The sequence below is a fragment of the Schistocerca gregaria genome, chromosome 2, assembly GCF_023897955.1.
Source record: "Schistocerca gregaria isolate iqSchGreg1 chromosome 2, iqSchGreg1.2, whole genome shotgun sequence".
Lineage (NCBI taxonomy): Eukaryota > Metazoa > Arthropoda > Insecta > Orthoptera > Acrididae > Schistocerca > Schistocerca gregaria.
The window spans coordinates 1,015,498,494-1,015,518,934 of NC_064921.1; the positions used below are offsets into that span (position 1 = coordinate 1,015,498,494).

The window sequence follows — 20,441 nt, forward strand, 5'->3', positions numbered from 1 at the left end:
CGTGGCAAAGGCCTATTATTTCAGTGCACTGGGTCCCTCGATGTGGTCCAGGGTGCTCTGGAAAGTCTCGTGTAGGCTGGCGGGATGGGGGCGGCGCGAATTCCCGCGGTCGGCGGCCTTCCTGGGCTATTGGTACCTTCATGTAGAGCTGCCGCTGGGCTCGCACCCCCTGCTGCTAAGAAAGTGATTGCTTTTGCTGCTATGACTTGCAATCACGACTGCGGGAAACGCCGCTATCTCGTTAGGGGTGCTACGGCAGACACCCTCTCGAGCACCCCGAAGACTTCTTGAGCCCTCGGCTGTAATGGTTTCCAGGCTGTCAAAAGAACCGTCGCGTGTGCATTCGCGGACGGGAGAGAGGCTGAGGTAATTTCGAGTGAACGGGGATTGACTCCTCACTTCCGCAGTTTCCGTAGTGTAGCGGTTATCAAGTCTGCTTCACACGCAGAAGGTCCCCGAGCGGGAACAGTATTTTCCTGAATATGTCGTATTGTACTCCAGTGAGCCACGACATGTGAGGATCTTCTGCATGTACCTTTGTTATGCAAGTAGCGCATTTATTTACTTTTTTAGTTACGATGACAACATCAGCACGAGTTGTCTCTAAGGTATAGTGCACACAAGTAGTTTCCGTGGTGTAGCGGTTATCACGTCTGCCTAACACGCAGAAGGTCCCCGGTTCGATCCCGGGCGGAACCACTTCTTCATATTTAAAAACAAGACATACTAACATGCATCTGCTTCCATCTGTACCCTAAAACCTTCGTAATCGCCTTCACACGTCGGATCAGAGTGTCAATTGCTCACATCAAATATGAAATTCATTTGATACTGACGCCGAGCATTTTGCGTCGACTAAGCCACTCACGTGCGATCAGTTTGCACAAAACGCTAGGGCTCGTCCGGGATTTGAACCCGGGACCTCCTGCACCCAAAGCAGGAATCATACCCCTAGACCAACGAGCCATCTGACGTGGCAAAGGCCTATTATTTCAGTGCACTGGGTCCCTCGATGTGGCCCAGGGTGCTCTGGAAAGTCTCGTGTTGGCTGGCGGGATGGGGGCGGCGCGAATCCCGCGGTCGGCGGCCTTCCTGGGCTATTGGTACCTTCATGTAGAGCTGACGCTGGGCTCGCACCCCCTGCTGCTAAAAAAGTGATTGCTTTTGCTGCTATGACTTGCAATCACGACTGCGGGAAACGCCGCTATCTCGTTAGGGGTGCTACGGCAGACACCCTCTCGAGCACCCCGAAGACTTCTTGAGCCCTCGGCTGTAATGGTTTCCAGGCTGTCAAAAGAACCGTCGCGTGTGCATTCGCGGACGGGAGAGAGGCTGAGGTAATTTCGAGTGAACGGGGATTGACTCCTCACTTCCGCAGTTTCCGTAGTGTAGCGGTTATCAAGTCTGCTTCACACGCAGAAGGTCCCCGAGCGGGAACAGTATTTTCCTGAATATGTCGTATTGTACTCCAGTGAGCCACGACATGTGAGGATCTTCTGCATGTACCTTTGTTATGCAAGTAGCGCATTTATTTACTTTTTTAGTTACGATGACAACATCAGCACGAGTTGTCTCTAAGGTATAGTGCACACAAGTAGTTTCTGTGGTGTAGCGGTTATCACGTCTGCCTAACACGCAGAAGGTCCCCGGTTCGATCCCGGGCGGAACCACTTCTTCATATTTAAAAACAAGACATACTAACATGCATCTGCTTCCATCTGTACCCTAAAACCTTCGTAATCGCCTTCACACGTCGGATCAGAGTGTCAATTGCTCACATCAAATATGAAATTCATTTGATACTGACGCCGAGCATTTTGCGTCGACTAAGCCACTCACGTGCGATCAGTTTGCACAAAACGCTAGGGCTCGTCCGGGATTTGAACCCGGGACCTCCTGCACCCAAAGCAGGAATCATACCCCTAGACCAACGAGCCATCTGACGTGGCAAAGGCCTATTATTTCAGTGCACTGGGTCCCTCGATGTGGTCCAGGGTGCTCTGGAAAGTCTCGTGTAGGCTGGCGGGATGGGGGCGGCGCGAATTCCCGCGGTCGGCGGCCTTCCTGGGCTATTGGTACCTTCATGTAGAGCTGCCGCTGGGCTCGCACCCCCTGCTGCTAAGAAAGTGATTGCTTTTGCTGCTATGACTTGCAATCACGACTGCGGGAAACGCCGCTATCTCGTTAGGGGTGCTACGGCAGACACCGTCTCGAGCACCCCGAAGACTTCTTGAGCCCTCGGCAGTAATCGTTTCCAGGCTGTCAAAAGTACCGTCGCGTGTGCATTCGCGGACGGGAGAGAGACTGAGGTAATTTCGAGTGAACGGGGATTGACTCCTCACGTCCGCAGTTTCCGTAGTGTAGCGGTTATCACGTCTGCTTCACACGCAGAAGGTCCCCGGGCGGGAACAGTATTTTCCTGAATATGACGTATTGTACTCCAGTGAGCCACGACATGTGAGGATCTTCTGCATGTACCTTTGTTATGCAAGTAGCGTATTTATTTAATTTTTTAGTTACGATGACAACATCAGCACGAGTTGTCTCTAAGGTATAGCGCACACAAGTAGTTTCCGTAGTGTAGCGGTTATCACGTCTGCTTCACACGCAGAAGGTCCCCGGTTCGATCCCGGGCGGGAGCAGTATTTTCCTGAATATGTCGTATTGTACTCCAGTGAGCCACGACATGTGAGGATCTTCTGCATGTACCTTTGGTATGCAAGTAGCGCATTTATTTACTTTTTTAGTTACGATGACAACATCAGCACGAGTTGTCTCTAAGGTATAGTGCACACAAGTAGTTTCCGTGGTGTAGCGGTTATCACGTCTGCCTAACACGCAGAAGGTCCCCGGTTCGATCCCGGGCGGAACCACTTCTTAGTATTTAAAAACAAGACATACTAACATGCATCTGCTTCCATCTGTACCCAAAAACCTTCGTAATCGCCTTCACACGTCGGATCAGAGTGTCAATTGCTCACATCAAATATGAAATTCATTTGATACTGACGCCGAGCATTTTGCGTCGACTAAGCCACTCACGTGCGATCAGTTTGCACAAAACGCTAGGGCTCGTCGGGATTTGAACCCGGGACCTCCTGCACCCAAAGCGGGAATCATACCCCTAGACCAACGAGCCATCTGACGTGGCAAAGGCCTATTATTTCAGTGCACTGGGTCCCTCGATGTGGCCCAGGGTGCTCTGGAAAGTCTCGTGTAGGCTGGCGGGATGGGGGCGGCGCGAATTCCCGCGGTCGGCGGCCTTCCTGGGCTATTGGTACCTTCATGTAGAGCTGCCGCTGGGCTCGCACCCCCTGCTGCTAAGAAAGTGATTGCTTTTGCTGCTATGACTTGCAATCACGACTGCGGGAAACGCCGCTATCTCGTTAGGGGTGCTACGGCAGACACCCTCTCGAGCACCCCGAAGACTTCTTGAGCCCTCGGCTGTAATGGTTTCCAGGCTGTCAAAAGAACCGTCGCGTGTGCATTCGTGGACGGGAGAGAGGCTGAGGTAATTTCGAGTGAACGGGGATTGACTCCTCACTTCCGCAGTTTCCGTAGTGTAGCGGTTATCAAGTCTGCTTCACACGCAGAAGGTCCCCGAGCGGGAACAGTATTTTCCTGAATATGTCGTATTGTACTCCAGTGAGCCACGACATGTGAGGATCTTCTGCATGTACCTTTGTTATGCAAGTAGCGCATTTATTTACTTTTTTAGTTACGATGACAACATCAGCACGAGTTGTCTCTAAGGTATAGTGCACACAAGTAGTTTCCGTGGTGTAGCGGTTATCACGTCTGCCTAACACGCAGAAGGTCCCCGGCTCGATCCCGGGCGGAACCACTTCTTCATATTTAAAAACAAGACATACTAACATGCATCTGCTTCCATCTGTACCCTAAAACCTTCGTAATCGCCTTCACACGTCGGATCAGAGTGTCAATTGCTCACATCAAATATGAAATTCATTTGATACTGACGCCGAGCATTTTGCGTCGACTAAGCCACTAACGTGCGATCAGTTTGCACAAAACGCTAGGGCTCGTCCGGGATTTGAACCCGGGACCTCCTGCACCAAAAGCAGGAATCATACCCCTAGACCAACGAGCCATCTGACGTGGCAAAGGCCTATTATTTCAGTGCACTGGGTCCCTCGATGTGGTCCAGGGTGCTCTGGAAAGTCTCGTGTAGGCTGGCGGGATGGGGGCGGCGCGAATTCCCGCGGTCGGCGGCCTTCCTGGGCTATTGGTACCTTCATGTAGAGCTGCCGCTGGGCTCGCACCCCCTGCTGCTAAGAAAGTGATTGCTTTTGCTGCTATGACTTGCAATCACGACTGCGGGAAACGCCGCTATCTCGTTAGGGGTGCTACGGCAGACACCCTCTCGAGCACCCCGAAGACTTCTTGAGCCCTCGGCTGTAATGGTTTCCAGGCTGTCAAAAGAACCGTCGCGTGTGCATTCGCGGACGGGAGAGAGGCTGAGGTAATTTCGAGTGAACGGGGATTGACTCCTCACTTCCGCAGTTTCCGTAGTGTAGCGGTTATCAAGTCTGCTTCACACGCAGAAGGTCCCCGAGCGGGAACAGTATTTTCCTGAATATGTCGTATTGTACTCCAGTGAACCACGACATGTGAGGATCTTCTGCATGTACCTTTGTATGCAAGTAGCGCATTTATTTACTTTTTTAGTTACGATGACAACATCAGCACGAGTTGTCTCTAAGGTATAGTGCACACAAGTAGTTTCCGTGGTGTAGCGGTTATCACGTCTGCCTAACATGCAGAAGGTCCCCGGTTCGATCCCGGGCGGAACCACTTCTTCATATTTAAAAACAAGACATACTAACATGCATCTGCTTCCATCTGTACCCTAAAACCTTCGTAATCGCCTTCACACGTCGGATCAGAGTGTCAATTGCTCACATCAAATATGAAATTCATTTGATACTGACGCCGAGCATTTTGCGTCGACTAAGCCACTCACGTGCGATCAGTTTGCATAAAACGCTAGGGCTCGTCCGGGATTTGAACCCGGGACCTCCTGCACCCAAAGCAGGAATCATACCCCTAAACCAACGAGCCGTCTGACGTGGCAAAGGCCTATTATTTCAGTGCACTGGGTCCCTCGATGTGGCCCAGGGTGCTCTGGAAAGTCTCGTGTAGGCTGGCGGGATGGGGGCGGCGCGAATTCCCGCGGTCGGCGGCCTTCCTGGGCTATTGGTACCTTCATGTAGAGCTGCCGCTGGGCTCGCACCCCCTGCTGCTAAGAAAGTGATTGCTTTTGCTGCTATGACTTGCAACCACGACTGCGGGAAACGCCGCTATCTCGTTAGGGGTGCTACGGCAGACACCCTCTCGAGCACCCCGAAGACTTCTTGAGCCCTCGGCTGTAATGGTTTCCAGGCTGTCAAAAGAACCGTCGCGTGTGCATTCACGGACGGGAGACAGGCTGAGGTAATTTCGAGTGAACGGGGATGGACTCCTCACTTCCGCAGTTTCCGTAGTGTAGCGGTTATCACGTCTGCTTTACACGCAGAAGGTCCCCGAGCGGGAACAGTATTTTCCTGAATATGTCGTATTGTACTCCAGTGAGCCACGACATGTGAGGATCTTCTGCATGTACCTTTGTTATGCAAGTAGCGCATTTATTTAATTTTTTAGTTACGATGACAACATCAGCACGAGTTGTCTCTAAGGTATAGCGCACACAAGTAGTTTCCGTAGTGTAGCGGTTATCACGTCTGCTTCACACGCAGAAGGTCCCCGGTTCGATCCCGGGCGGGAACAGTATTTTCCTGAATATGTCGTATTGTACTCCAGTGAGCCACGACATGTGAGGATCTTCTGCATGTACCTTTGGTATGCAAGTAGCGCATTTATTTACTTTTTTAGTTACGATGACAACATCAGCACGAGTTGTCTCTAAGGTATAGTGCACACAAGTAGTTTCCGTGGTGTAGCGGTTATCACGTCTGCCTAACACGCAGAAGGTCCCCGATTCGATCCCGGGCGGAACCACTTCTTCATATTTAAAAACAAGACATACTAACATGCATCTGCTTCCATCTGTACCCAAAAACTTTCGTAATCGCCATCACACGTCGGATCAGAGTGTCAATTGCTCACATCAAATATGAAATTCATTTGATACTGACGCCGAGCATTTTGCGTCGACTAAGCCACTCACGTGCGATCAGTTTGCACAAAACGCTAGGGCTCGTCGGGATTTGAACCCGGGACCTCCTGCACCCAAAGCGGGAATCATACCCCTAGACCAACGAGCCATCTGACGTGGCAAAGGCCTATTATTTCAGTGCACTGGGTCCCTCGATGTGGCCCAGGGTGCTCTGGAAAGTCTCGTGTAGGCTGGCGGGATGGGGGCGGCGCGAATTCCCGCGGTCGGCGGCCTTCCTGGGCTATTGGTACCTTCATGTAGAGCTGCCGCTGGGCTCGCACCCCCTGCTGCTAAGAAAGTGATTGCTTTTGCTGCTATGACTTGCAATCACGACTGCGGGAAACGCCGCTATCTCGTTAGGGGTGCTACGGCAGACACCCTCTCGAGCACCCCGAAGACTTCTTGAGCCCTCGGCTGTAATGGTTTCCAGGCTGTCAAAAGAACCGTCGCGTGTGCATTCGTGGACGGGAGAGAGGCTGAGGTAATTTCGAGTGAACGGGGATTGACTCCTCACTTCCGCAGTTTCCGTGGTGTAGCGGTTATCAAGTCTGCTTCACACGCAGAAGGTCCCCGAGCGGGAACAGTATTTTCCTGAATATGTCGTATTGTACTCCAGTGAGCCACGACATGTGAGGATCTTCTGCATGTACCTTTGTTATGCAAGTAGCGCATTTATTTACTTTTTTAGTTACGATGACAACATCAGCACGAGTTGTCTCTAAGGTATAGTGCACACAAGTAGTTTCCGTGGTGTAGCGGTTATCACGTCTGCCTAACACGCAGAAGGTCCCCGGTTCGATCCCGGGCGGAGCCACATCTTCATATTTAAAAACAAGACATACTAACATGCATCTGCTTCCATCTGTACCCAAAAACCTTCGTAATCGCCTTCACACGTCGGATCAGAGTGTCAATTGCTCACATCAAATATGAAATTCATTTGATACTGACGCCGAGCACTTTGCGTCGACTAAGCCACTCACGTGCGATCAGTTTGCACAAAACGCTAGGGCTCGTCTGGGATTTGAACCCGGGACCTCCTGCACCAAAAGCAGGAATCATACCCCTAGACCAACGAGCCATCTGACGTGGCAAAGGCCTATTATTTCAGTGCACTGGGTCCCTCGATGTGGCCCAGGGTGCTCTGGAAAGTTTCGTGTTGGCTGGCGGGATGGGGGCGGCGCGAATCCCGCGGTCGGCGGCCTTCCTGGGCTATTGGTAGCTTCATGTAGAGCTGACGCTGGGCTCGCACCCCCTGCTGCTAAGAAAGTGATTGCTTTTGCTGCTATGACTTGCAATCACGACTGCGGGAAACGCCGCTATCTCGTTAGGGGTGCTACGGCAGACACCCTCTCGAGCACCCCGAAGACTTCTTGAGCCCTCGGCTGTAATGGTTTCCAAGCTGTCAAAAGAACCGTCGCGTGTGCATTCGCGGATGGGAGAGAGGCTGAGGTAATTTCGAGTGAACGGGGATTGACTCCTCACTTCCGCAGTTTCCGTAGTGTAGCGGTTATCAAGTCTGCTTCACACGCAGAAGGTCCCCGAGCGGGAACAGTATTTTCCTGAATATGTCGTATTGTACTCCAGTGAGCCACGACATGTGAGGATCTTCTGCATGTACCTTTGTTATGCAAGTAGCGCATTTATTTACTTTTTTAGTTACGATGACAACATCAGCACGAGTTGTCTCTAAGGTATAGTGCACACAAGTAGTTTCCGTGGTGTAGCGGTTATCACGTCTGCCTAACACGCAGAAGGTCCCCGGTTCGATCCCGGGCGGAACCACTTCTTCATATTTAAAAACAAGACATACTAACATGCATCTGCTTCCATCTGTACCCTAAAACCTTCGTAATCGCCTTCACACGTCGGATCAGAGTGTCAATTGCTCACATCAAATATGAAATTCATTTGATACTGACGCCGAGCATTTTGCGTCGACTAAGCCACTCACGTGCGATCAGTTTGCACAAAACGCTAGGGCTCGTCCGGGATTTGAACCCGGGACCTCCTGCACCCAAAGCAGGAATCATACCCCTAAACCAACGAGCCATCTGACGTGGCAAAGGCCTATTATTTCAGTGCACTGGGTCCCTCGATGTGGCCCAGGGTGCTCTGGAAAGTCTCGTGTAGGCTGGCGGGATGGGGGCGGCGCGAATTCCCGCGGTCGGCGGCCTTCCTGGGCTATTGGTACCTTCATGTAGAGCTGCCGCTGGGCTCGCACCCCCTGCTGCTAAGAAAGTGATTGCTTTTGCTGCTATGACTTGCAATCACGACTGCGGGAAACGCCGCTATCTCGTTAGGGGTGCTACGGCAGACACCCTCTCGAGCACCCCGAAGACTTCTTGAGCCCTCGGCTGTAATGGTTTCCAGGCTGTCAAAAGAACCGTCGCGTGTGCATTCGCGGATGGGAGAGAGGCTGAGGTAATTTCGAGTGAACGGGGATGGACTCCTCACTTCCGCAGTTTCCGTAGTGTAGCGGTTATCACGTCTGCTTTACACGCAGAAGGTCCCCGAGCGGGAACAGTATTTTCCTGAATATGTCGTATTGTACTCCAGTGAGCCACGACATGTGAGGATCTTCTGCATGTACCTTTGTTATGCAAGTAGCGCATTTATTTAATTTTTTAGTTACCATGACAACATCAGCACGAGTTGTCTCTAAGGTATAGCGCACACAAGTAGTTTCCGTAGTGTAGCGGTTATCACGTCTGCTTCACACGCAGAAGGTCCCCGGTTCGATCCCGGGCGGGAACAGTATTTTCCTGAATATGTCGTATTGTACTCCAGTGAGCCACGACATGTGAGGATCTTCTGCATGTACCTTTGTTATGCAAGTAGCGCATTTATTTACTTTTTTAGTTACGATGACAACATCAGCACGAGTTGTCTCTAAGGTATAGTGCACACAAGTAGTTTCCGTGGTGTAGCGGTTATCACGTCTGCCTAACACGCAGAAGGTCCCCGGTTCGATCCCGGGCGGAACCACTTCTTCATATTTAAAAACAAGACATACTAACATGCATCTGCTTCCATCTGTACCCAAAAACCTTCGTAATCGCCTTCACACGTCGGATCAGAGTGTCAATTGCTCACATCAAATATGAAATTCATTTGATACTGACGCCGAGCATTTTGCGTCGACTAAGCCACTCACGTGCGATCAGTTTGCACAAAACGCTAGGGCTCGTCGGGATTTGAACCCGGGACCTCCTGCACCCAAAGCGGGAATCATACCCCTAGACCAACGAGCCATCTGACGTGGCAAAGGCCTATTATTTCAGTGCACTGGGTCCCTCGATGTGGCCCAGGGTGCTCTGGAAAGTCTCGTGTAGGCTGGCGGGACGGGGGCGGCGCGAATTCCCGCGGTCGGCGGCCTTCCTGGGTTATTGGTACCTTCATGTAGAGCTGCCGCTGGGCTCGCACCCCCTGCTGCTAAGAAAGTGATTGCTTTTGCTGCTATGACTTGCAATCACGACTGCGGGAAACGCCGCTATCTCGTTAGGGGTGCTACGGCAGACACCCTCTCGAGCACCCCGAAGACTTCTTGAGCCCTCGGCTGTAATGGTTTCCAGGCTGTCAAAAGAACCGTCGCGTGTGCATTCGTGGACGGGAGAGAGGCTGAGGTAATTTCGAGTGAACGGGGATTGACTCCTCACTTCCGCAGTTTCCGTGGTGTAGCGGTTATCAAGTCTGCTTCACACGCAGAAGGTCCCCGAGCGGGAACAGTATTTTCCTGAATATGTCGTATTGTACTCCAGTGAGCCACGACATGTGAGGATCTTCTGCATGTACCTTTGTTATGCAAGTAGCGCATTTATTTACTTTTTTAGTTACGATGACAACATCAGCACGAGTTGTCTCTAAGGTATAGTGCACACAAGTAGTTTCCGTGGTGTAGCGGTTATCACGTCTGCCTAACACGCAGAAGGTCCCCGGTTCGATCCCGGGCGGAACCACTTCTTCATATTTAAAAACAAGACATACTAACATGCATCTGCTTCCATCTGTACCCAAAAACCTTCGTAATCGCCTTCACACGTCGGATCAGAGTGTCAATTGCTCACATCAAATATGAAATTCATTTGATACTGACGCCGAGCATTTTGCGTCGACTAAGCCACTCACGTGCGATCAGTTTGCACAAAACGCTAGGGCTCGTCCGGGATTTGAACCCGGGACCTCCTGCACCAAAAGCAGGAATCATACCCCTAGACCAACGAGCCATCTGACGTGGCAAAGGCCTATTATTTCAGTGCACTGGGTCCCTCGATGTGGCCCAGGGTGCTCTGGAAAGTCTCGTGTTGGCTGGCGGGATGGGGGCGGCGCGAATCCCGCGGTCGGCGGCCTTCCTGGGCTATTGGTACCATCATGTAGAGCTGACGCTGGGCTCGCACCCCCTGCTGCTAGGAAAGTGATTGCTTTTGCTGCTATGACTTGCAATCACGACTGCGGGAAACGCCGCTATCTCGTTAGGGGTGCTACGGCAGACACCCTCTCGAGCACCCCGAAGACTTCTTGAGCCCTCGGCTGTAATGGTTTCCAGGCTGTCAAAAGAACCGTCGCGTGTGCATTCGCGGATGGGAGAGAGGCTGAGGTAATTTCGAGTGAACGGGGATTGAATCCTCACTTCCGCAGTTTCCGTAGTGTAGCGGTTATCAAGTCTGCTTCACACGCAGAAGGTCCCCGAGCGGGAACAGTATTTTCCTGAATATGTCGTATTGTACTCCAGTGAGCCACGACATGTGAGGATCTTCTGCATGTACCTTTGTTATGCAAGTAGCGCATTTATTTACTTTTTTAGTTACGATGACAACATCAGCACGAGTTGTCTCTAAGGTATAGTGCACAAAAGTAGTTTCCGTGGTGTAGCGGTTATCACGTCTGCCTAACACGCAGAAGGTCCCCGGTTCGATCCCGGGCGGAACCACTTCTTCATATTTAAAAACAAGACATACTAACATGCATCTGCTTCCATCTGTACCCTAAAACCTTCGTAATCGCCTTCACACGTCGGATCAGAGTGTCAATTGCTCACATCAAATATGAAATTCATTTGATACTGACGCCGAGCATTTTGCGTCGACTAAGCCACTCACGTGCGATCAGTTTGCACAAAACGCTAGGGCTCGTCCGGGATTTGAACCCGGGACCTGCTGCACCCAAAGCAGGAATCATACCCCTAGACCAACGAGCCATCTGACGTGGCAAAGGCCTATTATTTCAGTGCACTGGGTCCCTCGATGTGGCCCAGGGTGCTCTGGAAAGTCTCGTGTAGGCTGGCGGGATGGGGGCGGCGCGAATTCCCGCGGTCGGCGGCCTTCCTGGGCTATTGGTACCTTCATGTAGAGCTGCCGCTGGGCTCGCACCCCCTGCTGCTAAGAAAGTGATTGCTTTTGCTGCTATGACTTGCAATCACGACTGCGGGAAACGCCGCTATCTCGTTAGGGGTGCTACGGCAGACACCCTCTCGAGCACCCCGAAGACTTCTTGAGCCCTCGGCTGTAATGGTTTCCAGGCTGTCAAAAGAACCGTCGCGTGTGCATTCGCGGATGGGAGAGAGGCTGAGGTAATTTCGAGTGAACGGGGATTGACTCCTCACTTCCGCAGTTTCCGTAGTGTAGCGGTTATCAAGTCTGCTTCACACGCAGAAGGTCCCCGAGCGGGAACAGTATTTTCCTGAATATGTCGTATTGTACTCCAGTGAGCCACGACATGTGAGGATCTTCTGCATGTACCTTTGTTATGCAAGTAGCGCATTTATTTACTTTTTTAGTTACGATGACAACATCAGCACGAGTTGTCTCTAAGGTATAGTGCACACAAGTAGTTTCCGTGGTGTAGCGGTTATCACGTCTGCCTAACACGCAGAAGGTCCCCGGTTCGATCCCGGGCGGAACCACTTCTTCATATTTAAAAACAAGACATACTAACATGCATCTGCTTCCATCTGTACCCTAAAACCTTCGTAATCGCCTTCACACGTCGGATCAGAGTGTCAATTGCTCACATCAAATATGAAATTCATTTGATACTGACGCCGAGCATTTTGCGTCGACTAAGCCACTCACGTGCGATCAGTTTGCACAAAACGCTAGGGCTCGTCCGGGATTTGAACCCGGGACCTCCTGCACCCAAAGCAGGAATCATACCCCTAGACCAAGGAGCCATCTGACGTGGCAAAGGCCTATTATTCCAGTGCACTGGGTCCCTCGATGTGGCCCAGGGTGCTCTGGAAAGTCTCGTGTAGGCTGGCGGGATGGGGGCGGCGCGAATTCCCGCGGTCGGCGGCCTTCCTGGGCTATTGGTACCTTCATGTAGAGCTGCCGCTGGGCTCGCACCCCCTGCTGCTAAGAAAGTGATTGCTTTTGCTGCTATGACTTGCAATCACGACTGCGGGAAACGCCGCTATCTCGTTAGGGGTGCTACGGCAGACACCCTCTCGAGCACCCCGAAGACTTCTTGAGCCCTCGGCTGTAATGGTTTCCAGGCTGTCAAAAGAACCGTCGCGTGTGCATTCGCGGATGGGAGAGAGGCTGAGGTAATTTCGAGTGAACGGGGATTGACTCCTCACTTCCGCAGTTTCCGTAGTGTAGCGGTTATCAAGTCTGCTTCACACGCAGAAGGTCCCCGAGCGGGAACAGTATTTTCCTGAATATGTCGTATTGTACTCCAGTGAGCCACGACATGTGAGGATCTTCTGCATGTACCTTTGTTATGCAAGTAGCGCATTTATTTACTTTTTTAGTTACGATGACAACATCAGCACGAGTTGTCTCTAAGGTATAGTGCACACAAGTAGTTGCCGTGGTGTAGCGGTTATCACGTCTGCCTAACACGCAGAAGGTCAACGGTTCGATCCCGGGCGGAACCACTTCTTCATATTTAAAAACAAGACATACTAACATGCATCTGCTTCCATCTGTACCCTAAAACCTTCGTAATCGCCTTCACACGTCGGATCAGAGTGTCAATTGCTCACATCAAATATGAAATTCATTTGATACTGACGCCGAGCATTTTGCGTCGACTAAGCCACTCACGTGCGATCAGTTTGCACAAAACGCTAGGGCTCGTCCGGGATTTGAACCCGGGACCTCCTGCACCCAAAGCAGGTATCATACCCCTAGACCAAGGAGCCATCTGACGTGGCAAAGGCCTATTATTCCAGTGCACTGGGTCCCTCGATGTGGCCCAGGGTGCTCTGGAAAGTCTCGTGTAGGCTGGCGGGATGGGGGCGGCGCGAATTCCCGCGGTCGGCGGCCTTCCTGGGCTATTGGTACCTTCATGTAGAGCTGCCGCTGGGCTCGCACCCCCTGCTGCTAAGAAAGTGATTGCTTTTGCTGCTATGACTTGCAATCACGACTGCGGGAAACGCTGCTATCTCGTTAGGGGTGCTACGGCAGACACCCTCTCGAGCACCCCGAAGACTTCTTGAGCCCTCGGCTGTAATGGTTTCCAGGCTGTCAAAAGAACCGTCGCGTGTGCATTCGTGGACGGGAGAGAGGCTGAGGTAATTTCGAGTGAACGGGGATTGACTCCTCACTTCCGCAGTTTCCGTAGTGTAGCGGTTATCAAGTCTGCTTCACACGCAGAAGGTCCCCGAGCGGGAACAGTATTTTCCTGAATATGTCGTATTGTACTCCAGTGAGCCACGACATGTGAGGATCTTCTGCATGTACCTTTGTTATGCAAGTAGCGCATTTATTTACTTTTTTAGTTACGATGACAACATCAGCACGAGTTGTCTCTAAGGTATAGTGCACACAAGTAGTTTCCGTGGTGTAGCGGTTATCACGTCTGCCTAACACGCAGAAGGTCCCCGGTTCGATCCCGGGCGGAACCACTTCTTCATATTTAAAAACAAGACATACTAACATGCATCTGCTTCCATCTGTACCCTAAAACCTTCGTAATCGCCTTCACACGTCGGATCAGAGTGTCAATTGCTCACATCAAATATGAAATTCATTTGATACTGACGCCGAGCATTTTGCGTCGACTAAGCCACTCACGTGCGATCAGTTTGCACAAAACGCTAGGGCTCATCCGGGTTTTGAACCCGGGACCTCCTGCACCCAAAGCAGGAATCATACCCCTAGACCAACGAGCCATCTGACGTGGCAAAGGCCTATTATTTCAGTGCACTGGGTCCCTCGATGTTGCCCAGGGTGCTCTGGAAAGTCTCGTGTAGGCTGGCGGGATGGGGGCGGCGCGAATTCCCGCGGTCGGCGGCCTTCCTGGGCTATTGGTACCTTCATGTAGAGCTGCCGCTGGGCTCGCACCCCCTGCTGCTAAGAAAGTGATTGCTTTTGCTGCTATGACTTGCAATCACGACTGCGGGAAACGCCGCTATCTCGTTAGGGGTGCTACGGCAGACACCCTCTCGAGCACCCCGAAGACTTCTTGAGCCCTCGGCTGTAATGGTTTCCAGGCTGTCAAAAGAACCGTCGCGTGTGCATTCGTGGACGGGAGAGAGGCTGAGGTAATTTCGAGTGAACGGGGATTGACTCCTCACTTCCGCAGTTTCCGTAGTGTAGCGGTTATCAAGTCTGCTTCACACGCAGAAGGTCCCCGAGCGGGAACAGTATTTTCCTGAATATGTCGTATTGTACTCCAGTGAGCCACGACATGTGAGGATATTCTGCATGTACCTTTGTTATGCAAGTAGCGCATTTATTTACTTTTTTAGTTACGATGACAACATCAGCACGAGTTGTCTCTAAGGTATAGTGCACACAAGTAGTTTCCGTGGTGTAGCGGTTATCACGTCTGCCTAACACGCAGAAGGTCCCCGGTTCGATCCCGGGCGGAACCACTTCTTCATATTTAAAAACAAGACATACTAACATGCATCTGCTTCCATCTGTACCCTAAAACCTTCGTAATCGCCTTCACACGTCGGATCAGAGTGTCAATTGCTCACATCAAATATGAAATTCATTTGATACTGACGCCGAGCATTTTGCGTCGACTAAGCCACTCACGTGCGATCACTTTGCACAAAACGCTAGGGCTCGTCCGGGATTTGAACCCAGGACCTCCTGCACCCAAAGCAGGAATCATACCCCTAGACCAACGAGCCATCTGACGTCGCAAATACCTATTATTTCAGTGCACTGGGTCCCTCGATGTGGCCCAGGGTGCTCTGGAAAGTCTCGTGTTGGCTGGCGGGATGGGGGCGGCGCGAATCCCGCAGTCGGCGGCCTTCCTGGGCTATTGGTACCTTCATGTAGAGCTGACGCTGGGCTCGCACCCCCTGCTGCTAAGAAAGTGATTGCTTTTGCTGCTATGACTTGCAATCACGACTGCGGGAAACGCCGCTATCTCGTTAGGGGTGCTACGGCAGACACCCTCTCGAGCACCCCGAAGACTTCTTGAGCCCTTGGCTGTAATGGTTTCCAGGCTGTCAAAAGAACCGTCGCGTGTGCATTCGCGGATGGGAGAGAGGCTGAGGTAATTTCGAGTGAACGGGGATTGACTCCTCACTTCCGCAGTTTCCGTAGTGTAGCGGTTATCAAGTCTGCTTCACACGCAGAAGGTCCCCGAGCGGGAACAGTATTTTCCTGAATATGTCGTATTGTACTCCAGTGAGCCACGACATGTGAGGATCTTCTGCATGTACCTTTGTTATGCAAGTAGCGCATTTATTTACTTTTTTAGTTACGATGACAACATCAGCACGAGTTGTCTCTAAGGTATAGTGCACACAAGTAGTTTCCGTGGTGTAGCGGTTATCACGTCTGCCTAACACGCAGAAGGTCCCCGGTTCGATCCCGGGCGGAACCACTTCTTCATATTTAAAAACAAGACATACTAACATGCATCTGCTTCCATCTGTACCCTAAAACCTTCGTAATCGCCTTCACACGTCGGATCAGAGTGTCAATTGCTCACATCAAATATGAAATTCATTTGATACTGACGCCGAGCATTTTGCGTCGACTAAGCCACTCACGTGCGATCAGTTTGCACAAAACGCTAGGTCTCATCCGGGTTTTGAACCCGGGACCTCCTGCACCCAAAGCAGGAATCATACCCCTAGACCAACGAGCCATCTGACGTGGCAAAGGCCTATTATTTCAGTGCACTGGGTCCCTCGATGTGGCCCAGGGTGCTCTGGAAAGTCTCGTGTAGGCTGGCGGGATGGGGGCGGCGCGAATTCCCGCGGTCGGCGGCCTTCCTGGGCTATTGGTACCTTCATGTAGAGCTGCCGCTGGGCTCGCACCCCCTGCTGCTAAGAAAGTGATTGCTTTTGCTGCTATGACTTGCAATCACGACTGCGGGAAACGCCGCTATCTCGTTAGGGGTGCTACGGCAGACACCCTCTCGAGCACCCCGAAGACTTCTTGAGCCCTCGGCTGTAATGGTTTCCAGGCTGTCAAAAGAACCGTCGCGTGTGCATTCGTGGACGGGAGAGAGGCTGAGGTAATTTCGAGTGAACGGGGATTGACTCCTCACTTCCGCAGTTTCCGTAGTGTAGCGGTTATCAAGTCTGCTTCACACGCAGAAGGTCCCCGAGCGGGAACAGTATTTTCCTGAATATGTCGTATTGTACTCCAGTGAGCCACGACATGTGAGGATCTTCTGCATGTACCTTTGTTATGCAAGTAGCGCATTTATTTACTTTTTTAGTTACGATGACAACATCAGCACGAGATGTCTCTAAGGTATAGTGCACACAAGTAGTTTCCGTGGTGTAGCGGTTATCACGTCTGCCTAACACGCAGAAGGTCCCCGGTTCGATCCCGGGCGGAACCACTTCTTCATATTTAAATACAAGACATACTAACATGCATCTGCTTCCATCTGTACCCTAAAACCTTCGTAATCGCCTTCACACGTCGGATCAGAGTGTCAATTGCTCACATCAAATATGAAATTCATTTGATACTGACGCCGAGCATTTTGCGTCGACTAAGCCATTCACGTGCGATCAGTTTGCACAAAACGCTAGGGCTCGTCCGGGATTTGAACCCAGGACCTCCTGCACCCAAAGCAGGAATCATACCCCTAGACCAACGAGCCATCTGACGTCGCAAATACCTATTATTTCAGTGCACTGGGTCCCTCGATGTGGCCCAGGGTGCTCTAGAAAGTCTCGTGTTGGCTGGCGGGATGGGGGCGGCGCGAATCCCGCAGTCGGCGGCCTTCCTGGGCTATTGGTACCTTCATGTAGAGCTGACGCTGGGCTCGCACCCCCTGCTGCTAAGAAAGTGATTGCTTTTGCTGCTATGACTTGCAATCACGACTGCGGGAAACGCCGCTATCTCGTTAGGGGTGCTACGGCAGACACCCTCTCGAGCACCCCGAAGACTTCTTGAGCCCTTGGCTGTAATGGTTTCCAGGCTGTCAAAAGAACCGTCGCGTGTGCATTCGCGGATGGGAGAGAGGCTGAGGTAATTTCGAGTGAACGGGGATTGACTCCTCACTTCCGCAGTTTCCGTAGTGTAGCGGTTATCAAGTCTGCTTCACACGCAGAAGGTCCCCGAGCGGGAACAGTATTTTCCTGAATATGTCGTATTGTACTCCAGTGAGCCACGACATGTGAGGATCTTCTGCATGTACCTTTGTTATGCAAGTAGCGCATTTATTTACTTTTTTAGTTACGATGACAACATCAGCACGAGTTGTCTCTAAGGTATAGTGCACACAAGTAGTTTCCGTGGTGTAGCGGTTATCACGTCTGCCTAACACGCAGAAGGTCCCCGGTTCGATCCCGGGCGGAACCACTTCTTCATATTTAAAAACAAGACATACTAACATGCATCTGCTTCCATCTGTACCCTAAAACCTTCGTAATCGCCTTCACACGTCGGATCAGAGTGTCAAATGCTCACATCAAATATGAAATTCATTTGATACTGACGCCGAGCATTTTGCGTCGACTAAGCCACTCACGTGCGATCAGTTTGCACTAAACGCTAGGGCTCGTCCGGGATTTGAACCCGGGACCTCCTGCACCAAAAGCAGGAATCATACCCCTAGACCAATAAGCCATCTGACGTGGCAAAGGCCTATTATTTCAGTGCACTGGGTCCCTCGATGTGGCCCAGGGTGCTCTGGAAAGTCTCGTGTAGGCTGGCGGGATGGGGGCGGCGCGAATTCCCGCGGTCGGCGGCCTTCCTGGGCTATTGGTACCTTCATGTAGAGCTGCCGCTGGGCTCGCACCCCCTGCTGCTAAGAAAGTGATTGCTTTTGCTGCTATGACTTGCAATCACGACCGCGGGAAACGCCGCTATCTCGTTAGGGGTGCTACGGCAGACACCCTCTCGAGCACCCCGAAGACTTCTTGAGCCCTCGGCTGTAATGGTTTCCAGGCTGTCAAAAGAACCGTCGCGTGTGCATTCGTGGACGGGAGAGAGGCTGAGGTAATTTCGAGTGAACGGGGATTGACTCCTCACTTCCGCAGTTTCCGTAGTGTAGCGGTTATCAAGTCTGCTTCACACGCAGAAGGTCCCCGAGCGGGAACAGTATTTTCCTGAATATGTCGTATTGTACTCCAGTGAGCCACGACATGTGAGGATCTTCTGCATGTACCTTTGTTATGCAAGTAGCGCATTTATTTACTTTTTTAGTTACGATGACAACATCAGCACGAGTTGTCTCTAAGGTATAGTGCACACAAGTAGTTTCCGTGGTGTAGCGGTTATCACGTCTGCCTAACACGCAGAAGGTCCCCGGTTCGATCCCGGGCGGAACCACTTCTTCATATTTAAATACAAGACATACTAACATGCATCTGCTTCCATCTGTACCCTAAAACCTTCGTAATCGCCTTCACACGTCGGATCAGTGTGTCAATTGCTCACATCAAATATGAAATTCATTTGATACTGACGCCGAGCATTTTGCGTCGACTAAGCCACTCACGTGCGATCAGTTTGCACAAAACGCTAGGGCTCGTCCGGGATTTGAACCCAGGACCTCCTGCACCCAAAGCAGGAATCATACCCCTAGACCAACGAGCCATCTGACGTCGCAAATACCTATTATTTCAGTGCACTGGGTCCCTCGATGTGGCCCAGGGTGCTCTGGAAAGTCTCGTGTTGGCTGGCGGGATGGGGGCGGCGCGAATCCCGCAGTCGGCGGCCTTCCTGGGCTATTGGTACCTTCATGTAGAGCTGACGCTGGGCTCGCACCCCCTGCTGCTAAGAAAGTGATTGCTTTTGCTGCTATGACTTGCAATCACGACTGCGGGAAACGCCGCTATCTCGTTAGGGGTGCTACGGCAGACACCCTCTCGAGCACCCCGAAGACTTCTTGAGCCCTTGGCTGTAATGGTTTCCAGGCTGTCAAAAGAACCGTCGCGTGTGCATTCGCGGATGGGAGAGAGGCTGAGGTAATTTCGAGTGAACGGGGATTGAATCCTCACTTCCGCAGTTTCCGTAGTGTAGCGGTTATCAAGTCTGCTTCACACGCAGAAGGTCCCCGAGCGGGAACAGTATTTTCCTGAATATGTCGTATTGTACTCCAGTGAGCCACGACATGTGAGGATCTTCTGCATGTACCTTTGTTATGCAAGTAGCGCATTTATTTACTTTTTTAGTTACGATGACAACATCAGCACGAGTTGTCTCTAAGGTATAGTGCACACAAGTAGTTTCCGTGGTGTAGCGGTTATCACGTCTGCCTAACACGCAGAAGGTCCCCGGTTCGATCCCGGGCGGAACCACTTCTTCATATTTAAAAACAAGACATACTAACATGCATCTGCTTCCATCTGTACCCTAAAACCTTCGTAATCGCCTTCACACGTCGGATCAGAGTGTCAATTGCTCACATCAAATATGAAATTCGTTTGATACTGACGCCGAGCATTTTGCGTCGACTAAGCCACTCACGTGCGATCAGTTTGCACTAAACGCTAGGGCTCGTCCGGGATTTGAACCCGGGACATCCTGCACCAAAAGCAGGAATCATACCCCTAGACCAATGAGCCATCTGACGTGGCAAAGGCCTATTATTTCAGTGCACTGGGTCCCTCGATGTGGCCCAGGGTGCTCTGGAAAGTCTCGTGTAGGCTGGCGGGATGGGGGCGGCGCGAATTCCCGCGGTCGGCGGCCTTCCTGGGCTATTGGTACCTTCATGTAGAGCTGCCGCTGGGCTCGCACCCCCTGCTGCTAAGAAAGTGATTGCTTTTGCTGCTATGACTTGCAATCACGACTGCGGGAAACGCCGCTATCTCGTTAGGGGTGCTACGGCAGACACCCTCTCGAGCACCCCGAAGACTTCTTGAGCCCTCGGCTGTAATGGTTTCCAGGCT

At 51.6% G+C, this 20,441-nt stretch overlaps 39 non-coding genes across 39 annotated transcripts; 22 read left to right on the top strand and 17 right to left on the bottom strand.

The window, feature by feature from the left end:
- The first annotated feature begins 626 nt into the window (after nucleotides 1-626).
- On the top strand, nucleotides 627-699 carry Trnav-aac (transfer RNA valine (anticodon AAC)). The gene has a single exon. It is a non-coding gene; the product is annotated as a tRNA-Val (tRNA).
- A 195-nt stretch (nucleotides 700-894) lies between these two features.
- Nucleotides 895-966, bottom strand: Trnap-ugg (transfer RNA proline (anticodon UGG)). Its single transcript has one exon. It is a non-coding gene; the product is annotated as a tRNA-Pro (tRNA).
- Nucleotides 967-1,597: 631 nt separating this feature from the next.
- Nucleotides 1,598-1,670, top strand: Trnav-aac (transfer RNA valine (anticodon AAC)). Its single transcript has one exon. It is a non-coding gene; the product is annotated as a tRNA-Val (tRNA).
- A 195-nt stretch (nucleotides 1,671-1,865) lies between these two features.
- Trnap-ugg (transfer RNA proline (anticodon UGG)) lies at nucleotides 1,866-1,937 on the bottom strand. The gene has a single exon. It is a non-coding gene; the product is annotated as a tRNA-Pro (tRNA).
- Nucleotides 1,938-2,569: 632 nt separating this feature from the next.
- Trnav-cac (transfer RNA valine (anticodon CAC)) lies at nucleotides 2,570-2,642 on the top strand. Its single transcript has one exon. It is a non-coding gene; the product is annotated as a tRNA-Val (tRNA).
- A 158-nt stretch (nucleotides 2,643-2,800) lies between these two features.
- On the top strand, nucleotides 2,801-2,873 carry Trnav-aac (transfer RNA valine (anticodon AAC)). Its single transcript has one exon. It is a non-coding gene; the product is annotated as a tRNA-Val (tRNA).
- An 898-nt stretch (nucleotides 2,874-3,771) lies between these two features.
- Trnav-aac (transfer RNA valine (anticodon AAC)) lies at nucleotides 3,772-3,844 on the top strand. The gene has a single exon. It is a non-coding gene; the product is annotated as a tRNA-Val (tRNA).
- A 195-nt stretch (nucleotides 3,845-4,039) lies between these two features.
- Trnaq-uug (transfer RNA glutamine (anticodon UUG)) lies at nucleotides 4,040-4,111 on the bottom strand. Its single transcript has one exon. It is a non-coding gene; the product is annotated as a tRNA-Gln (tRNA).
- Nucleotides 4,112-4,742: 631 nt separating this feature from the next.
- Trnav-aac (transfer RNA valine (anticodon AAC)) lies at nucleotides 4,743-4,815 on the top strand. Its single transcript has one exon. It is a non-coding gene; the product is annotated as a tRNA-Val (tRNA).
- Nucleotides 4,816-5,010: 195 nt separating this feature from the next.
- Trnap-ugg (transfer RNA proline (anticodon UGG)) lies at nucleotides 5,011-5,082 on the bottom strand. Its single transcript has one exon. It is a non-coding gene; the product is annotated as a tRNA-Pro (tRNA).
- A 632-nt stretch (nucleotides 5,083-5,714) lies between these two features.
- Trnav-cac (transfer RNA valine (anticodon CAC)) lies at nucleotides 5,715-5,787 on the top strand. Its single transcript has one exon. It is a non-coding gene; the product is annotated as a tRNA-Val (tRNA).
- Nucleotides 5,788-5,945: 158 nt separating this feature from the next.
- On the top strand, nucleotides 5,946-6,018 carry Trnav-aac (transfer RNA valine (anticodon AAC)). Its single transcript has one exon. It is a non-coding gene; the product is annotated as a tRNA-Val (tRNA).
- Nucleotides 6,019-6,916: 898 nt separating this feature from the next.
- Nucleotides 6,917-6,989, top strand: Trnav-aac (transfer RNA valine (anticodon AAC)). The gene has a single exon. It is a non-coding gene; the product is annotated as a tRNA-Val (tRNA).
- Nucleotides 6,990-7,184: 195 nt separating this feature from the next.
- Trnaq-uug (transfer RNA glutamine (anticodon UUG)) lies at nucleotides 7,185-7,256 on the bottom strand. Its single transcript has one exon. It is a non-coding gene; the product is annotated as a tRNA-Gln (tRNA).
- Nucleotides 7,257-7,887: 631 nt separating this feature from the next.
- On the top strand, nucleotides 7,888-7,960 carry Trnav-aac (transfer RNA valine (anticodon AAC)). Its single transcript has one exon. It is a non-coding gene; the product is annotated as a tRNA-Val (tRNA).
- Nucleotides 7,961-8,155: 195 nt separating this feature from the next.
- Nucleotides 8,156-8,227, bottom strand: Trnap-ugg (transfer RNA proline (anticodon UGG)). The gene has a single exon. It is a non-coding gene; the product is annotated as a tRNA-Pro (tRNA).
- A 632-nt stretch (nucleotides 8,228-8,859) lies between these two features.
- Nucleotides 8,860-8,932, top strand: Trnav-cac (transfer RNA valine (anticodon CAC)). The gene has a single exon. It is a non-coding gene; the product is annotated as a tRNA-Val (tRNA).
- A 158-nt stretch (nucleotides 8,933-9,090) lies between these two features.
- Nucleotides 9,091-9,163, top strand: Trnav-aac (transfer RNA valine (anticodon AAC)). Its single transcript has one exon. It is a non-coding gene; the product is annotated as a tRNA-Val (tRNA).
- Nucleotides 9,164-10,061: 898 nt separating this feature from the next.
- Nucleotides 10,062-10,134, top strand: Trnav-aac (transfer RNA valine (anticodon AAC)). The gene has a single exon. It is a non-coding gene; the product is annotated as a tRNA-Val (tRNA).
- A 195-nt stretch (nucleotides 10,135-10,329) lies between these two features.
- Trnaq-uug (transfer RNA glutamine (anticodon UUG)) lies at nucleotides 10,330-10,401 on the bottom strand. The gene has a single exon. It is a non-coding gene; the product is annotated as a tRNA-Gln (tRNA).
- Nucleotides 10,402-11,032: 631 nt separating this feature from the next.
- Nucleotides 11,033-11,105, top strand: Trnav-aac (transfer RNA valine (anticodon AAC)). Its single transcript has one exon. It is a non-coding gene; the product is annotated as a tRNA-Val (tRNA).
- A 195-nt stretch (nucleotides 11,106-11,300) lies between these two features.
- On the bottom strand, nucleotides 11,301-11,372 carry Trnap-ugg (transfer RNA proline (anticodon UGG)). Its single transcript has one exon. It is a non-coding gene; the product is annotated as a tRNA-Pro (tRNA).
- Nucleotides 11,373-12,004: 632 nt separating this feature from the next.
- Trnav-aac (transfer RNA valine (anticodon AAC)) lies at nucleotides 12,005-12,077 on the top strand. Its single transcript has one exon. It is a non-coding gene; the product is annotated as a tRNA-Val (tRNA).
- Nucleotides 12,078-12,272: 195 nt separating this feature from the next.
- Nucleotides 12,273-12,344, bottom strand: Trnap-ugg (transfer RNA proline (anticodon UGG)). The gene has a single exon. It is a non-coding gene; the product is annotated as a tRNA-Pro (tRNA).
- Nucleotides 12,345-13,244: 900 nt separating this feature from the next.
- Nucleotides 13,245-13,316, bottom strand: Trnap-ugg (transfer RNA proline (anticodon UGG)). The gene has a single exon. It is a non-coding gene; the product is annotated as a tRNA-Pro (tRNA).
- A 632-nt stretch (nucleotides 13,317-13,948) lies between these two features.
- Trnav-aac (transfer RNA valine (anticodon AAC)) lies at nucleotides 13,949-14,021 on the top strand. The gene has a single exon. It is a non-coding gene; the product is annotated as a tRNA-Val (tRNA).
- Nucleotides 14,022-14,216: 195 nt separating this feature from the next.
- Trnap-ugg (transfer RNA proline (anticodon UGG)) lies at nucleotides 14,217-14,288 on the bottom strand. Its single transcript has one exon. It is a non-coding gene; the product is annotated as a tRNA-Pro (tRNA).
- A 632-nt stretch (nucleotides 14,289-14,920) lies between these two features.
- Trnav-aac (transfer RNA valine (anticodon AAC)) lies at nucleotides 14,921-14,993 on the top strand. The gene has a single exon. It is a non-coding gene; the product is annotated as a tRNA-Val (tRNA).
- A 195-nt stretch (nucleotides 14,994-15,188) lies between these two features.
- Nucleotides 15,189-15,260, bottom strand: Trnap-ugg (transfer RNA proline (anticodon UGG)). The gene has a single exon. It is a non-coding gene; the product is annotated as a tRNA-Pro (tRNA).
- Nucleotides 15,261-15,891: 631 nt separating this feature from the next.
- Trnav-aac (transfer RNA valine (anticodon AAC)) lies at nucleotides 15,892-15,964 on the top strand. The gene has a single exon. It is a non-coding gene; the product is annotated as a tRNA-Val (tRNA).
- Nucleotides 15,965-16,158: 194 nt separating this feature from the next.
- Nucleotides 16,159-16,231, bottom strand: Trnap-ugg (transfer RNA proline (anticodon UGG)). Its single transcript has one exon. It is a non-coding gene; the product is annotated as a tRNA-Pro (tRNA).
- Nucleotides 16,232-16,863: 632 nt separating this feature from the next.
- Trnav-aac (transfer RNA valine (anticodon AAC)) lies at nucleotides 16,864-16,936 on the top strand. Its single transcript has one exon. It is a non-coding gene; the product is annotated as a tRNA-Val (tRNA).
- A 195-nt stretch (nucleotides 16,937-17,131) lies between these two features.
- Nucleotides 17,132-17,203, bottom strand: Trnap-ugg (transfer RNA proline (anticodon UGG)). Its single transcript has one exon. It is a non-coding gene; the product is annotated as a tRNA-Pro (tRNA).
- Nucleotides 17,204-17,834: 631 nt separating this feature from the next.
- Trnav-aac (transfer RNA valine (anticodon AAC)) lies at nucleotides 17,835-17,907 on the top strand. Its single transcript has one exon. It is a non-coding gene; the product is annotated as a tRNA-Val (tRNA).
- Nucleotides 17,908-18,102: 195 nt separating this feature from the next.
- Trnaq-uug (transfer RNA glutamine (anticodon UUG)) lies at nucleotides 18,103-18,174 on the bottom strand. The gene has a single exon. It is a non-coding gene; the product is annotated as a tRNA-Gln (tRNA).
- Nucleotides 18,175-18,806: 632 nt separating this feature from the next.
- Nucleotides 18,807-18,879, top strand: Trnav-aac (transfer RNA valine (anticodon AAC)). The gene has a single exon. It is a non-coding gene; the product is annotated as a tRNA-Val (tRNA).
- Nucleotides 18,880-19,074: 195 nt separating this feature from the next.
- On the bottom strand, nucleotides 19,075-19,146 carry Trnap-ugg (transfer RNA proline (anticodon UGG)). The gene has a single exon. It is a non-coding gene; the product is annotated as a tRNA-Pro (tRNA).
- A 631-nt stretch (nucleotides 19,147-19,777) lies between these two features.
- Trnav-aac (transfer RNA valine (anticodon AAC)) lies at nucleotides 19,778-19,850 on the top strand. Its single transcript has one exon. It is a non-coding gene; the product is annotated as a tRNA-Val (tRNA).
- Nucleotides 19,851-20,045: 195 nt separating this feature from the next.
- Nucleotides 20,046-20,117, bottom strand: Trnaq-uug (transfer RNA glutamine (anticodon UUG)). Its single transcript has one exon. It is a non-coding gene; the product is annotated as a tRNA-Gln (tRNA).
- Nucleotides 20,118-20,441: the final 324 nt, after the last annotated feature.